At 36.9% G+C, this 4785-nt stretch overlaps 1 pseudogene across 1 annotated transcript; it reads right to left on the bottom strand.

Moving 5' to 3' along the window:
* Positions 1–432: 432 nt before the first annotated feature.
* Positions 433–1029, bottom strand: LOC108521974 (histone deacetylase complex subunit SAP18 pseudogene; annotated as a pseudogene). The gene has a single exon (XR_001883323.1). The product of XR_001883323.1 is annotated as a histone deacetylase complex subunit SAP18 pseudogene (transcript).
* Positions 1030–4785: the final 3756 nt, after the last annotated feature.

The following is a 4785-nucleotide window of genomic DNA, read 5'->3' as shown; positions in this document are numbered from 1 at the left end:
ATTTTTTTGAGACAGAGTCTTGCTCTGTCGCCCGGGCTGGAGTGCAGTGGCCAGATCTCAGCTCACTGCAAGCTCCGCCTCCCGGGTTCACGCCATTCTCCTGCCTCAGCCTCCCGAGTAGCTGGGACTACAGGCGCCCGCCACCTCGCCCGGCTAGTTTTTTGTATTTTTTAGTAGAGACGGGGTTTCACCGGGTTAGCCAGGATGGTCTCGATCTCCTGACCTCGTGATCCGCCCGTCTCAGCCTCCCAAAGTGCTGGGATTACAGGCTTGAGCCACCGCGCCCGGCCAAGAGCACTTTTCTTCATATTTTACAGAAGGGCTTGAAACATACAGACTTTCCATTAGTAATCATACAATAGCACATCTGAATCTAATTCCTAAATAGATGATGCATTATAATTTTAGAATTTAAAGGCTTAATGGTAATAATCAGGGGAGGAAAAGAGTAAGTTTATTTTACGTAACTGACGGAAAAATAAATTCAAGAAATTGTAAATAGAATTTAATATGGTCTCATGCGCCCTGAAGGAGGTGGTGCCCGACTTGGAGGGGTAATTGCTATGTCCAAGTAATCTCCTATCTGGAACTTCTGCGACTGCAGGGTCATGGAATCATCAGTCCCCTTTCTGCCAGACATGGTGCTGCCAATCTCCTTAACTCGATATCCGGGTCTTTTCACATCAGTAAAAACAATTGCAAAATTGAAGTGAGTGCCCTTCTTTCTAGCTTCTGGGTAGACTTCCTTTACTAAGCTTGTCAGTTCTTTCAAGGTTGCATCCATCCAAGTGTAGATCTGCAACTCGCTGGACGGTACATTTCCCCGGGAGAACTCGTCCATTCGGTGGTGGCGGCCGTTATTGGTGGTGAAGACCCGCAGCAACAGTGGGCATGTCTTCTCGCGGTCGATGGGTTTCTCTGGCTCCTTCTTAATTTCCTCCTCAGTAACGCGCGACTCCACCGCCATCTTCCTCCTACGGCCGGCGAGACGCTCGCCCTGACCTCTGACCCCTGCAGCGAGCATGAGCACGAAGTTCACTGGATGTATTATCACTAAGCCTATACTTCTTTTATATTGGAAACACACACACACACACACGATAAATACACCTTCTGAATAATGAATGAATAAAGTAATTCAGAGGTTTTCATTAAAAAAAGAGAATGAGTAGTTACAAATTATCTTCAGTGTGTATAGGCTTCTGCAATCAAGTAACTGCAAGGCAAAACTGGCTCTAAAGCCTGTGTTCTATGACAGCAGATTCTAGGCAACATGAGGCAAAGCTTCCGAACAGTAAGAGTGGTGAAAGTCTGTTTTAAGTATTCTGTTACTCCTGGGGATAAAAATATAGAAAGAAATGGAATGAAGGCTGATAGCATAATTTAGCTGTATTTACCTTGATGAGATTTTCCCAGGTCTCACTATGGACCATGACCCTCTCATTTACTTTACCACTGACAAATTCAGACTATAGATACAGACATAGTCTTCTCACAGAACTACTTGGTCTGTGTTTCCGGAAAGTGGTAACTCTCCCTTACTTAATAACTCCATAATAAATGCAATTTCAAATATCCCACATCCATGAACAAGAGAATTAGCTTTTTTGGGCTCATAATACATTTAAATTCATTGCGATATAATATACCTTCAAATTTATAAATGATAAATGTTTAACTAATTAAGGGGTATCATTGCCATGTAATCCTTCACTGTTTGAAAATGACAAACTAGCAAAGTTAATCATAATGCAATCAGTAATGGTGGGCTTCATTCTATATTAGTGAGACATAATGCAAATCAGTGAAGATTCAAGAGGAGTTAGTGAAAGAATTCCACTTAACAAGGAAAAGAAATGAAAGATATCTTCTTAAACATTGATTACAAAGTAAGCTAAAACTATTTTGCTAATTTAGTTTGAATTATTTATAACAATCATTTATTTTAGATTTACATGCTAAACATAGTACAAGATAATCAATAATATTACATTTAATCTTCAAAGCACTCTTATACATTAGATATTATCATCACAACTTAAAAATTTGGAAAATAAACTTGAGGAGCTAAACTACTTGCCCAAGATCAACCAACAATAAGTGGAAGAATGGAAAATGAAAATTAGGTCTGTGACTTTCAACAAGATACCTTGTGACCTTTCCAGTTGGCCTTCTTTCCTTTGTTCTTTCTTTTTTCAGCCATGACTCATTTTCAAGTTATAAGTCCAGAAAGTCAGCACTGTGGAAGACCAAGCCTACATGGTGTTTTCTGCTACTGCCATTGTTTATAGAATGTATTGCCTTAAAACACAGGGAGGGTTACTGTCATTAGTTTATTCAGCATCTGTGCACCCATCATTTGTTCTGGGTATTGTGTTTAAGTGCTGGTAACAAAATGATGAGTAAGTTATCTAATAGGAAATTATTATAATTATATTAATTTATTATATGTATATATGTTATTAAAGTAATTTTTCCTATATGCCTTACCCTAAATATCATTACCAAATAAACATTTGTATTCAAATATGTAGGCAAATCTTTTAGCTAAAAGAATTTTGCTTCTATGTGTTTGCATAGCAATAATATATTCCAGCAATAATATATTCCAGCATAATGTCAGATCATCTCCAGTCAACATCATCATTGTGTTAAATAAATTACTAGAAAGAACTACTGAATTCCCTGATTCACTAGTATTTCTTCTAAGAACGAACTTGGTGGAAGTAATTGCCAAATGAATTAATTTATCAAAGTAGCTCCCTCAGATCTTTGAATTTAAGAGAAAAAAATTAAAAGCACTCCATTACCCCCTGCTCTGGCATACATGCCTATCATCTGTTTTGGCTGAGCTATCTTGAGAGGTAAATACAAGACAAGGGTAGAAGCAAAATGGAACACACACTTCACCCAACCACTATGTAGAGGATCAGCATACTAGTAGGCCCTTAGACATAATATTCATATTAAAGCCTATTAAGGAATACCACACTTAAATAATTTCCTGGTTTAGAATCATTGTTCTTATTTGTGGGGACCTTCTTTTTTAAAGTCATCTCATTTTGACAGGCTGTGTTCTGTCTCTTGCCAATTCACATTACGTTTTCAGGTAGATTTTCAGGCATATTAAACAGGATTTGATAAGAATACAAGCTGATGTCTTTAAGGTATCATCAAATATGAGATGCCATGGAATAAGTAGTGCATATTTGAAATTATTTACCTATGATTAGAGAAGTATAAGATGGAAAAAGTTTTGCAACTTCTTTGAGTTGAATGATGCAGTAATTAAATGGCAGGATGCAATAATATTTGAAAAACTTGATCACTTCTTAGGTCTGTTAATCAACTTACCTACTCATATTTTTATAAGCATTTCTTTTATTTAACTTACAATCTCAGAGTAATTCTCCTACACTTTAAAAGTTATAACTTGAAATGTACATTTATAATAGCTGTTAGTTTTTTTAATTACCTCTTTAGAATTTTGTCTCAGAAGTAAATTTACATTTCTATTTTTTATCTGTATTTCATCCAGTGAAGCAGAAACACACAACTTTTTATTACTTTAGATTGTCAAATGATATGTCCCAGTAGGAAGGCATATTTTACAGAAACAACTGAGTAATTTATAAAATTGTGGAAGACAAGGAAAAAGTTTTAAATATAAATAATATGCAAGCTTTAAGTTTCTAATGTAGTTGTAGCCTATAAATTAAAACTTTACAATTTATGACATTACATTTTGATTTTAAAACTCCAGGGATTTCCCCTCATTTACTTTAATATAAAATTTGTTCTATCCCATCCCTGGTTTCATAAAGTCAGTCAGCTCTAAATCTTGTAAATTTCAGATTTTATAACTTAATTGTCCTGAATTCATATGCCTTATTTCGTTACTCTGTAATCATATTAGATTTCTATTGCTGCTGTCACAAATTACCACAAACTTAATGGCTTAAAACAATATACATTTATTGTCTCACAATTCTGCAAGTCAAATATCAGAGTGGGCTCAGGTGTTTTCTCCGGTCTGGGTCTTATAAGGCCAAAATTAAGGCATCAGTCAGCTTGGGCTCTTGTCTAGAGGAAAATTTGCTTTCAAGCTTTTTTATGTTTTTGACAGAATTTGGTTGCATGTAGTTGGAGAAAGGAATCCCTGTTTCCTTGTGGGCTGTCAGCTGGGAGCTACCCTTAGGTCCTTGAGGTGTCTCTTATCACATGACTCTACATGAGAGCAATGGCACACTGAATTCTTATCCTTGGAATCTTGTTCAAGTCTCCTGCCACATCACTTTTGTTTCCAGTCAGAGAATTTCTCTCCTTTTAAGAATTCATGTTATTCCCTAGCCTATCTGGATAATCCACAGTCATCTTAATTTAAGTTCAGTGACCTTAATTACATGTTCAAAGTTTCTTTTTCCATGTTATCATAATATATTCACATTTTCTGGGGATTCGAGTATGGGCATCTATAATGGTTAATCTTATTTACCTACTTGACTGGGTTAAAAGACACCTAGATAGCTGGTAAAGTATAATTTCTGGGTGTGTCTGTGAAAGTGTTTCCCAAAGAGATCAGCATTTGAATAGGTAGGCAGGGTAATGAAGATCCACCCTCACCAATGTGAGTAGGCATTATCCATTCTGTTGAGATCTTGCTCAAGTAGAGCAAAAAGGTGGAGGAAGAATGAATTCACTCTCTTCAGCTGCAACATCCATCGTCTCCTGCCCTTGAACGTCAGAGCTCCTGCTTCTCAGGCCTTTGGACTCCAGGACTACACC

This window comes from Rhinopithecus bieti, unplaced genomic scaffold (assembly GCF_001698545.2).
Source record: "Rhinopithecus bieti isolate Rb0 unplaced genomic scaffold, ASM169854v2 scaffold_62792, whole genome shotgun sequence".
In the NCBI taxonomy this organism is placed as follows: Eukaryota; Metazoa; Chordata; class Mammalia; order Primates; family Cercopithecidae; genus Rhinopithecus; species Rhinopithecus bieti.
The sequence above is the reverse complement of the archived record's forward strand: the minus strand, read 5'-3'. Positions and strand labels throughout refer to the sequence as shown.